The sequence below is a fragment of the Cucurbita moschata genome, unplaced genomic scaffold (genome assembly GCF_002738365.1).
Source record: "Cucurbita moschata cultivar Rifu unplaced genomic scaffold, Cmos_1.0 Cmo_Scf00069, whole genome shotgun sequence".
Lineage (NCBI taxonomy): Eukaryota > Viridiplantae > Streptophyta > Magnoliopsida > Cucurbitales > Cucurbitaceae > Cucurbita > Cucurbita moschata.
The window spans coordinates 718,947-732,177 of NW_019268585.1; the positions used below are offsets into that span (position 1 = coordinate 718,947).

Consider the following 13,231-nt stretch of genomic DNA (forward strand, 5'->3'; position numbering starts at 1 on the left):
ACCTGATGCTGCTGATTGGTTTCTGGACACTGGAGCTTCGGCCCATATGACTGCCGACCCATCTATTCTGGATCAGTCTAAAAATTACACGGGTAAGGACTCTGTGATCGTAGGAAATGGTGCATCCCTACCCATTACCCACACCGGTACTCTTTCTCCTGTTCCAAATATTCACTTATTAGATGTCTTGGTTGTCCCTCACCTCACTAAAAATCTTCTTTCCTAAGTAAATTAACGTCTGACTTTCCTCTCTCCGTTACATTTACTAATAATCTTATTACTATCCAGAATCGTCAAACAGGAAGGGTGGTGGCAACCGGTAAAAGAGATGTAGGGCTATATGTGCTGAAGCACGGCAACTCTGCTTTTATTTCAGCCCTTAGAAACAAATCTTTATGTGCTTCATATGATTTATGGCATGCTCGTCTAGGTCATGTGAATCATTCTGTTATTTGTTTTTAAATAGAAAAGGTCATCTTTCTCTTACGTCTTTATTGCCTTCTCCATCATTATGTAATACTTGTCAACTAGCAAAAAGTCATCGATTGCCTTATTCCCCCAATGAACGTAGGTCGTCTCATGTGTTAGATCTTATTCATTGTGATCTTTGGGGTTCTTCTCCCGTCAAATCAAATTCGGGTTTTATTTATTATGTTATTTTTATTGATGATTATTCTCGATTCACTTGGTTTTACCCTTTAAAATTTAAATCTGATTTTTTTGATATTTTTCTTCAATTTCAAAAATTTGTGGAAAATCAATATTCTTCTCGTATCAAGGTATTTCAAAGCGATGGTGGTACCAAATTTACTAGTACTTGTTTCAAAACTCATTTACGTAATTTTGGCATCCACCATCAACTCTCTTGTCCATATACACTTGCTCAAAATGGTCGTGCTGAGAGAAAACATCGTCACGTGACTGAGACTGGCTTGGCCCTTCTCTTTCACTCTCATCTTTCACCTCGTTTTTGGGTTGACGCCTTCAGCACTACAGCTTATATTATCAACCGGTTGCCTACTCCACTTCTTGGAGGTAAGTCACCCTTTGAACTCCTTTATGGCTACACTCCACATTATGATAATTTTCATCCCTTTGGTTGTCGTGTTTATCCTTATTTGCGTGATTATATGCCTAACAAGCTTTCTCCCCGTAGCATTCCTTGTATTTTTTTGGGTTATAGTCCTGCTCATAAAGGGTTCCGTTGTCTTGATCCCGCCACCACTAAGCTATATATCACCTGCCATGCTCAATTTGATGAAACTCACTTTCCTACTATCCTTAGCTCCCAGGCCCAACCTCTTTCCTCTATTCCTATTTCAAATTTCTTGGAACCACATCTTCATCATATTGATTCATCCCCCCATACCACTTCATTACCGCACATTTCTCAATCCAGTTCATCCCCGTGTGATATTTGTTCTGACCTTGTAGATGAGTCTGTGCAGGTTGATACTTCTCTTGCAGGTTCCACTTTGCCACCCTCGACTTCTAATTCGACCTCTATTGAACCTTCTGTTTACTTCTCTTGCAGGTTCCACTTTGCCACCCTCGACTTCTAATTCGACCTCTATTGAACCTTCTGTTGATTTCTCTTCTTTGTTCCACTTTGCCACCCTCGACTTCTAATTCGACCTCTATTGAACCTTCTGTTGATTTCTCTTCTTTGGGCACTCATCCTATGATTACACGAGCCAAAGCTGGTATATTCAAGACTCGTCATCCAGCAAATCTTGGTATTTTGGGCTCATCTGGACTTCTTTATGCTCTTCTTGCATCCACTGAGCCAAAAGGATTCAAATCTGCGGCTAAGAATCCTACTTGGGTGGCTGCCATGGATGAAGAAATTCGAGCGTTACAACAAAATGATACTTGGACTTTGGTTCCTCGCCCTGCCAACACCAACATCGTGGGCTCTAAATGGGTGTTTCGTATTAAATATTTGCCTGATGGATCCGTCGAGCGTTTCAAGGCTCGTCTTGTTGCCAAAGGTTATACTCAGGTTCCTAGTCTTGACTACACTGACACTTTCAGTTCGGTTGTCAAAGCTACCACTGTCCGTGTTGTGCTTTCTATTGCAGTCACAAATAAATGGCCTCTTCGACAACTTGATGTCAAGAATGCTTTTCTCAATGGAACTCTTATTGAACGTGTTCATATGGAACAACCTCCTGGGTATATTGATCCTCGATTTCCCACTCATGTTTGTCTATTAAAGAAAGTCTTCTATGGCTTAAAGCAAGCTCCTCGTGCTTGGTTTCAGCGTTTTAGCTCATTTCTTCTCACACTTGGGTTTTCTTGCAGCCGCGATGACACGTCCCTTTTTGTCTTTCATCAGCAATCTAACCTTATCTATTTGCTTCTATATGTTGATGACATTATTGTTACCGGCAACAACTCATCTCTTATTGACAGCTTTACTCGCAAGCTTCATTCTGAGTTTGCTACCAAAGATTTGGGTTCTCTCAGTTACTTTCTTGGTCTTGAAGCTTCGAGATGGTCTCTTTATTAGTCAGTTAAAATATGCACGAGATATTCTTACTCGTGCTCAGTTGCTTGCTAGCAAACCAGTTCACACTCCATGGTTGTTTCTCAACACCTGTGTAACGACCCGGGAAAGAAAAATATATATATATATATAATAAATAAATGAAAACGAAAAAAAAAAAAAAAAACCTAGTCGCCGGAAAACCCGCGAGCTTTTCGGCGACCGCCGAGTTTCGTGGAACCCACGCGAAACGACAGCCACAGCATGCCCACCCTCAGCCCAGCATCTTCAGAACACCTGCAAAGGGAGAAAAGAGAGAAAATTTTTAGAGAGAGGGAGAGATTTTGGACAAACGCCGACGAGTGTCCAGTTTCTCCGACGAGCCCTCAAACCACCCTTAAACCGACACCAAACGACCTGTTACTACCATAAGAGAGATCCCTAACGAAAGCACAATAACTCAGGGTGCGTTTTGTGTTATTTCGTAAGCGTCGTCGTCGGTAACCGAGGTCGGAAAATTAGGTTTCTTAATCGATTCTTAGATCTATGGCTTTTAGGAGCTTTTAGGCCGCAAAACTCTCAAAAAGGAAAGAAGGACGACGAACAAAGAGAAAAAGGGGAAGGAAGAGGACCGAAATCGGCAACGGAAACGCTGCGGGAAGGAGAGAGAAAGCTCGCCGGAAAATCGGCCAAAGTCGGGTAAGGAAGATGAGATCCACGGATCCGGGTCAACCCGAACCCAGAACCCGGGAGAGCCAGCCCGTTCCTCCCTTAGCCTCTGCCTTCGGCCCAGCCCAACTACAGCGGCCCAAACCTCAAACTGGCCCAGAAGCTACGGTTCAGTTGAACCAACCCAGACTAGACCCACGGTCCAATTGAGCTGGCCTGCAAACCAAACACTTGCGGCCCAACCCAGTAAGCCGAGGCCCAACGTTTAGCCTTGGCCCAGTAGCCTTCCACAGCCCGCGACCCGAACCACAACCCGAACCGGACTGCGACCCGCGCTTCGACCCGACACTACCGCCCGACGTGGCTTTCTCTGCTGCTGCCACGTGTCACACAGCGGCGCGGCAGTCCCTCAGCTCGGCTCGGCGCAAACGGCTCGGGCTCCCTCCGGTGACGCTCCGGCGGCTCCAGCGGCTGTTCGGCTCGGCTCACCTATTTTTAGCCCGATTTTCACTGTTTCGACCCTCCCGACGACGTAGGCTCCCATGTACGGTTGACGGTGGCATCGTGATCAGAGACTGTGGCGCGTGTATAGGATAGTTGCATATTTAATTTCTAGTCTTGGTTAGGATAGGGCGTTTGCATTTCATTCATTTATATTAATTAATTTGTAATCGTTTTATTTTATCTTTTTGAACTTCAGCACGATGTTTGAAACACATAAGTCCGGCAGTGTTTTCCAATGTTTTAATGTATTCTGAAGTTTTGAATTTTTTTCCGCTAATAAAGATGACCATGCTTAGGTTTTTATTCTGCATTAGAGATGAGCATGAGACGTTAGTGGCGACTCTAGATATGTGGAAATTTAGGGTCGTTACAACCTGACTTCTGATGGTCCTCCTTTCTCTGATCCTACTCTCTACAGATCTCTTGTTGGCGCCCTTCAGTACTTGACTATTACGCGTCCAGATATTGCCTATGCTGTCAATTCTGTCAGTCAATTCTTGCATGGCCCTACTGCAGATCACTTTCTTGCTGTCAAACGTATTCTTCGCTATGTCAAAGGAACACTCCACTTTGGTCTTACCTTTCGTCCATCCACTGTTCCTAGTATGCTAGTCGCTTATTCGGATGCTGACTGGGCTGATTGTCCCGATACTCGTCGTTCTACATCCGGCTATTCTATTTATCTTGGTAACAATCTCGTTTCTTGGAGTGCCAAAAAGCAACCTACTGTCTCACGCTTCAGCTGTGAATCTGAGTATCGTGCTCTTGCCACAACTGCTGCTGAACTTCTTTGGGTTACACATCTTTTGCATGACCTCAAGGTCCCTATTTCACAGCAGCCCTTACTTTTATGTGATGACAAAAGTGCTATTTTTTTTAGCTCTAATCCCGTTTCTCACAAGCGGGTCAAACATGTTGAACTAGATTATCATTTCCTTTGAGAACTTGTTATCGCTGGCAAACTTCGCACACAATATGTACCCTCTCATCTCCAAGTTGCTGACATCTTGACAAAGAGTATTTCTCAACCTCTCTATGAATTTTTCAGATCCAAACTTCACGTTCGTTCAAATCCGACGCTCAGCTTGCGGGGGGGTGTTAAGGATAGTTGACCATTCATTATAAGGCAAATATCTATATTTGCCTTACATTACGGGTTACCATATTTGCCCTTTTATTAAAGGCAAATATATTGTATTCATTTATTATTCTTTCCTTTTATTGCTATTTCCATATTATTTATAATTTACCATATTTCTGTATTCGGTAAATGATTATAAATAAGAGCACTCTCACCCCCATTTAGGTGTGGTGGATTCAGCAAACATCCACATTTACCATATCCTTAACGTTCTTATACCTATCACAGACATATCATTACGTGACGTACCTTGGTCATATCGTCACAAGAATGTACCCTAACGCTATCGTTCTATCAATCTATCACAAACCTATCCCTTTCTACCCATAACCTGACCGTATTCTTTCATCAATCTCTCCTATCCATAGCACTCCGGTATGTAACCTAACTCTAACATTTCATGAACGTATCTTACTCCTATCGTTACATTTCGTTTTGTGCATCCTTCTCGTACCCTATCTCAAACATCTCCTAGAGCACATCGTACCATAATTATTATCATACAATCCACATATAAGAAGCATATCGATCTTCAGACAATTCACACATATCAATATATATGACACGTGCAGAACCACAGGGCACGTGTCAACATCAAATATAACCTTGCCGATAGTAAGGTCACTTACCTGGTTAGCTTAAATCGTTGTCACGAATATATCCTTAATGAAAGTTCGATTCCGTCGTTATCCTTGATGAAAGTCCATTGAACTCCAAGTCAACCTATGTGAGCCCATGACATCAGTTTCAAGTTTGAACCCTATAAAATTATTTCTCTAATTTATATTGACCCATGTGTTATACTTCATGCGAACGTTAGAGTCTTGAACGTTAGAGTCTTTGCTTGAGTTAGGTGTTGAAATATTTATATATGTTTGTTATAGTATTATTTTCATACAAACCATTTAATACTCATTAAAATTTCTCAGATATTCTATTTTCTCTGATGTTGTTTAATACCCTTTTAACATTTTCCAGATAATTTTCAATTATATCCACCGTCTTCCCTCTCTGTCTCTTACTATGTTTTCTTTCTTTTAATTATCTCTCTGTTTGAGAATGATTTTTAATATCATTAAATAAAATAAAAGAAAAACTACTGACCTCTTCCAATGCAATATCTCTTTTTACCAAAATATCTCTTTCTACCCAAACAAAACTTAATCTGAACCCTTTTTGTGCTTTTTTTGGGAGGAGAGAAGAAATTCTGATTACTTAAATCTGTTTAATCTTTTCTTTTATTTTTGTTTGTTACTTTTTCAATTAGGTTGGCAATTACTTCTGGACAATTTAATCGATTCTTTTTTTTCTGCTATTGATCATGACGTATCTTTTTAATTAAATTGCTAAATAAAACTAAATAATTGGATAAAAGAAAAGGAGATCTGAGATATAACTTACCGAGAAATCTCAAATTTCTCTCCCTTCTCCCATGTAAATCTTGATCATCTCTGTCAACCATCTCCTATAAATTTGATGTGAGGCATGTCTGTTTTCTCAAATATGAGATTTTTCATTTCTGTTTCATTTTTCAGGATTGTGAGGTGTGTTGAGGAGAGATTATTGGGGAAGTGACTTACGGAGACAAAGGAGGGAATAATGGTTTTTTTTATTTACTTATTTATTAATTTATTATTATTTTTTTTTTATACATAATAATAATTTTTATTTATTTATTTATTTATTTTTGGGCTGTTACAAATATATTTAAAATTTGAATGAGATTCAATATATATTAAGATATCTCGATCATATCTAAATATAGACATTATATCCTATTATATTAAATATGCAAATATGAAAATATATTATTTGGCAAAGGTCTACAAAAGTCCCAATAAATAGGACCTTGCCAAAGTCATACAAATTTCTCCCACTTTCTATGGAGTATGAAATTACATATCTAGAGAATTCTCGAAACTATTCTTCTCCAATCCCTTTAGAATTTTTTGATATGAACCAAGAGACATCAATCCTACCATATACTTTAATGAAGATGTGGAGTAAATATTTTTGAAATTATCAAAACATATTTCAATTCACGCCACGTGAAGAAAATGAAGTTTCATGTTATAAATTTTGGGTAGATTACAATTTAGAGTAATTCAGAGTTATTATATTTTATTAATGTATTTTAAGACTTTTTATTTACTTTAGGTTACATAATGGTTAATTATAGTCATTAAGTATGAATGTTACAACTCTTGAAATGCCAATAGTTTTATTTTGAGGCTATATAAAGTATGTATGTTGTATTTGTAGGTAGACTTGGAATATATAGTAAAATGAGCTTTTTGCTTTTCTTTGGCCAATAGCTAAGTATTCTTGCAATTCTATGTAGTTTAGGTTGAATGTAGAATCATTCAAGCTCGACATGATCAATCTTGCTTGTGGGAGTGATTCGAATCTCAATCAAGTGTTCTTGCCTTGAGATATTTGATCAACAAGAATCATTCAAGCTAGACATGATCGATCTTGCTTGTGGAGTGATTCGAATCTCGGACAAGTGTTCTTGCCTTGAGATATTCGATCAACAAGGTAATCCGAATCTTATTCCCCTTGTATTGATTCCTTATCTTATCATTTTCTTTCAAGAAGCTCACACAAGCCTTGACCTTGTGTTCGTGTCATAGCAAGGAAGACCTCGTGGAATGTTGAAGAACTTTTACATGGTTGGTGTAATAACAATAATAATAATAAATAAACAAATAAAAATAATTATAAAAAAATATATATGTCAAAATACTAAAAATAATAATAATTCATAATTAAATAACTAAAAAGGATTATTTAAAAATAAAAATAAAATTTACTCACCTCTCTCAACTAACCTCTTCCACCCCATCCTCTCTCCTCAACTCCACCATATCACAGTTCATAAAAAAAAAACAGACAAAAAATGTCAGATTTGGGAAAAGGTAAAATGGTGTTTCATATGATGCATATCTACTCTACGGTAAAATCGATCTTGCCTTGATATTGCTTGTGGAGAGATTTTGGTATGTTATTACGGTAAAATCGATTTTCTTTTTCCTTTATATAGTTATTGTTATAAGAAATCAATTTAGGATCAAATAATCTTGTCAAATTTTTTTATGGGAATAAAAATTACCGAAGATAAACCATAGAAAGAGAATTGAATTTTGAAATATCAGAGCTTAAGAAAGGAGACAATACTCCAACCGAAAATAACTCCATCAAATTCTTTCTTTCCTATAAGAGTATCTATATTTTTAATAGAAAATGAGATGTTTAATGGTAATACCCGAAGGAAGGAAGAGAAATAGAAATAGAAAAATAAAAAAAAAAAGAGGAAAAGTCCAGATGGGCAAATAGCCTCCAACCACCTAAGGGGTCCAAATGAAACCCCAGTGTCCTGCAAAAGAGAAATAGTGAGAGAAATGGGTAGAGAGAACCTAGAGAGAGGAGAAAGAATGAACCACTGGAAGACTCACCGAAAACTACCGTCGGATATTCCGGTGAAGATCATGATACAAGTTGGTGAAGATCATGATGCAAGGAACCTTTCTTGGAAGGGTAAAGATCATGATGCAAGGAGCCTTTGTTGGAAGGGAAAAGAGAATGTGGGTGGCCGGAGTCCCATTTTTCATCAAGAAATTGGAAAACCCTCAAGGTAAGGATCTTGAACGTTTTCTCAGATCTACGGTTTTCCTTTGTGAATCAAGATCTGAAATCTTGATATATTCATCTAGGAACAACTCTAGCATGATCTGTGAACAAGTTTGGCCGAGATCTCAACCCGAAGGCGGAGATCCGAGAGTCGTCCGAGAACGGTGAGTGAACTTCCGATGTTCTTAACTCGTCCGATATTCAAGCAAAAATTACAAAAAAAATATTAGGACATAGCCTGTAACACGATCTAGAACTTTGTAGAAGAAATCATATCGATCTGATCCACGGATCAAAAGATATGAAAATTGGAAAAGGGGACTGTGTTTCGGTTTTCAGAGGACAGAGAAGAAAGAAGAAAGAAAAAAAAAGAAAAAAAAAGAAGGGCGGCCGACGAGCGACGGTGAGCAGCGACAGGTGCCGGACACGCGTCGACCATCGGCTGGAGCAACGCAGCTCCAGCGAGGCGTCGACATGTGTCGCCTGCAAGCCGGGTCGAACCGCAAACGCGAGCCGAGCCGATCGGACCGGACGACCCGCGATTACTCGGAAGCGAGCGCGCGTGGCAGGCGCGCGTGCAGCCTGCGACTGGCGCCTACCCGTGCGCGTGACCACGCACTCCCAGCGCACTACTGGCGCGTGAGAGCGCGTGGAACGACCAATTTGGCCCGGTTGTTTTCTGTTTGCCCGATTTTTTGTCCCGATTCCAGTTCTAATACTGTTCTTACGTGAGTAGGGACCTAATTTAAAGAAATTAGTACTTTTGGACACCTCACGGGCAAAGAAACGCTAGCAAAAAGGGCACGCGTCAACCAGGTAAGTCACCACCCAGTATTTAGGAAGAAATACTTGTAGGGTTCGCTTGTATTGTATATATGCATGTTAGTAATTTTGCCTGAAATTAGCTCTCCATGAATGAGATTAATCAGATGGATTGTTATGATGTGTTGGGTTAATTATCTGAGTGTTGCTTGTATGCCTTAAGCTTCCGTTGTACGTATGCATGCGTTTAATTTATGTTGAAATTGTGTATTCCGTGTTCCGGGTGCTAGATGGATGAATTCGCCCCATTGAGCGCGAACTTCGTGTTTTTGGTGCTGGATGGAGGCCATCGCCCCCTTGAGCCGGCGTGCCTAGTTTGCATGAATATTAGGATGTTAGAAGACGGTTGCATGCACACTCCATTATTTTCTAGTGCCCATTTCTAAGATAAGTTTAGAGGGTTACCGTTAGGAGCGATATGTCGCTTTAGCCAAACTTAACTTTCCCCTAGGAACTTAGTTGATTACCATGGCAACAAGGTACCTCAGGAGTGTTCATAGATTGCTAGTGTGAGAACGGTATCTATAGCTTCGTGGGAGGACCAAGGGTCCCCGATCAGTCCTTACTGCTCTTAGCCATTTCGCATGAAAAATGTGTCCCCACGTCGTACATCCCATTAGCTGCATGGGAACGGGTTGGGTCGCGCCCCCCATAGAAGGACTATGTGGGCGTAGGGGTATTCAGCACACCCCTAGGCTAGGTACCATGTAGTCCTAGATAGCCATGTAGAGGTAGCACCTCATAGAGAAATACCAACCACATTAGCTTGGCATAAGGAACCTCTAGGTGACTAATGAAAGGACGATGAACCGGTGAAACCCAAGGGGCATGCCCCAAGAGACTAAGGTTAGAACCCGATGTCCTAGAACCGAATTAGGAAACCGTGGGAGTTCTGTTAAATTAAGATGCGAAGAGAGCCTACAAGTAGGTGGCTTATTGAGTATAATTTTTATACTCATCCCGTTCTCCTTTATTTTTCTCAGGTGTTCGCTGGCTGCTGGTCGAAGTAGAGGAGCGTTTGAGAGCTGTACAGTCACAGAGGGGGTCGTTTCGGGCGTCAGTCCCTTTTCGGTCTTCTAGAGTCTTTTGTATCTCATTTTATATTTGCAATTTCTTTTGTAATAATTAACAAACAAAATTTCTCTCTTTTGTTTTAATTCAATAGTATTTTTATCTTTTTACTTTGCTTTTCTTTTATTTTATTTTTCTTTTGTTTGTTTTCGATTTCGTCTTTTTAGTCACGATTCGGTTTTTTGAAGCCTCGAAAATCGGGTCGTGACAGATTGGTATCAGAGCCAAACACCGGACGATGTGCCAGCCTTCTCACTATTCCCCGAAGGGGGGTAAACACGAGGCGGTATGCCAGTAAGGACGCTGGGCCCCAAAAGGGGGTGGATTTAGGGGCGGTCCCACATCGATTGAAGGAAGAAAAGAGTGCCAGCGAGGACGCTGGGCCCTGAAGGGGGGTGGATTGTGATGTCCCACATTGGTTGGGAAGGAGAACAAACCACCCTTTATAAGGGTGTGAAAACCTTCCCCTAGTAGACACGTTTTAAAGCCTTGAGGGGAAGCCCAAAAGGGAAAGTCCAAAGAGAACAATATCTGCTAACGGTGGATCTGGGTCGTTACATTAATATATTTATATATATAATATTCAAGGACCCTACTCATACAAAGTTTCTAATGCTAGCATGAAGTCTAACACATGGACTATTGTAAAATGAACTTAATTTATAACTGATGTCATAGATTCACATAGGTTGACTTTGAAAAAATGAAAAAAATCAAACTTTCATCAAGTATAAATTGGTGACACTCATACAAAGTTTCTAATGCTAGCATGAAGTATAACACATGGACTATTGTAAAATGAACTTAATTTATAACTGATGTCATAGATTCACATAGGTTGACTTTGAAAAAATGAAAAAAATCAAACTTTCATCAAGTATAAATTGGTGACACTCATACAAAGTTTCTAATGCTAGCATGAAGTCTAACACATGGACTATTGTAAAATGAACTTAATTTATAACTGATGTCATAGATTCACATAGGTTGACTTTGAAAAAATGAAAAAAATCAAACTTTCATCAAGTATAAATTGGTGACACTCATACAAAGTTTCTAATGCTAGCATGAAGTATAACACATGGACTATTGTAAAATGAACTTAATTTATAACTGATGTCATAGATTCACATAGGTTGACTTTGAAAAAATGAAAAAAATCAAACTTTCATCAAGTATAAATTGGTGACACTCATACAAAGTTTCTAATGCTAGCATGAAGTCTAACACATGGACTATTGTAAAATGAACTTAATTTATAACTGGTCATAGATTCACATAGGTTGACTTCGAAAAAATGAAAAAATGAAAAAAATCAAACTTTCATCAAGTATAAATTGAAAAAAATCAAACTTTCATCAAGTATAAATGGGTGACATCAACCTAAGTTAATCAAGTAAGTTGTCTTATTATAGGATAGGCTAGAAATTGTATGAGCTATGATGATGTATGAGCTGTATTATTTGTATGAGCTATGATGATGTATGAGCTGTATCATATGATGTCATATACTAGTATGTGATGGTGTACGAGTTGTATTGTATGATGTCGTATATTAATATATGATGATGTATGAGTTCTGATGATGTATGAGCTGAATTGTATGATGTTGTATACTAATATATGATGATGTACGAGTATATGATGATGTATGAGTTATGATGCTGGATGATGTGCATGATATATATAGTTTGATGTATGACATACTTGATATGCTTCATGCACTTTATGGCCATATGATGAGTATGATGATTCTATGACGTTTGTGTTAATATGTTGATATTTTTCATATTAAGCATGCTATGATGAGTGTCATATTGCATCATGTCGATAGACCAACATAAAACACAACCTTGAGAGCATGAAAATGATATTAATATAAATATCCAACAAGCATGTGTTACTTAATGTAACAAAAAGATGATATTAGGGGGTTGTGTCAGAAAAGACGATAAGATAGAATTTAGTGGGACGTCATGCATATTGTATGTTTATAAGCATAGGGATACTTCCCTAAAGACGATGAGTGGAGACGCGCATAGTATGATGATGATGATGTTCATGTGGACCATGACACTATGGGGTTCTGCTGACGTTTGCACGTCGCTACAGATTAGCTTGACCAAAGAGGGTCCAGGGGGTGTGCGAGCCCCCTAAGGATTCACACTCGCATGTGTGGGTCGTGTGTAGGGAAGTACTACACATCCAATTTGTCCGAGACTGGAGGTCACCCCTAGAGAATAGAGATAGGTCCCAAGAGCATGATTGCATGTGTTTGCATCTACATGACCCCTATAGTGAGGCCAGTTACCGAATATTCTTCGAAATACTCAGGCCGTGTGCCACCTGATTTTTCAGGTAAAGGCAAGGCACACATGTATGGAGGAGGATGACATCATGAGCAGAGACTGTGACACGTGCATAGAATATGTTGTTTTGTATTTCATTGTTTTAAATTATTTTGTATTTATTTTTTAATTTATTGAATTTCAGTATTTCGTATTTAAACACGTAAGACAAGAGTTGATGAGCATGATAAGTTAGTCGCAACTCTGAGCATGTAGAAATTAAGGGTCGTTACATGTGGTCATAGAGACCTTTAAATAAAACAAATTTACACAACTTTTTCAATTACACCTCGGTTTAAAGTTTAACTGCATACAAGTAATTGTATAGGTGGGCTAAAATCTCTTAGCATATTATGTTTAATCACAGTGATTGCTTTGGAACAAATATGCAAGTTACAAGGTGCAAGTTACACTGTCAGCATCCAAGAGGCAACATATATGACATCAAATTGGCAAGAGACCATTTTGAATTGATGGCGGATTCAACTCTGGTTGTAATAGCCAAAAATAAATAAACAAATAAAAATAATTATAAAAAGGTAGTTAAAATAATAATAA

The 13,231-nt window shown here is 39.0% G+C and overlaps 1 long non-coding RNA gene across 1 annotated transcript in view; it reads left to right on the forward strand.

Annotated features, from left to right (window-relative positions):
- Positions 1-8,525, forward strand: part of LOC111438030 — a 13,947-nt gene extending 5,422 nt beyond the window's left edge. The window contains exon 3 of the long non-coding RNA XR_002709598.1: positions 8,339-8,525. This is a non-coding gene — a long non-coding RNA (uncharacterized LOC111438030). The remainder of the gene's footprint in view (positions 1-8,338) is intronic.
- Positions 8,526-13,231: the final 4,706 nt, after the last annotated feature.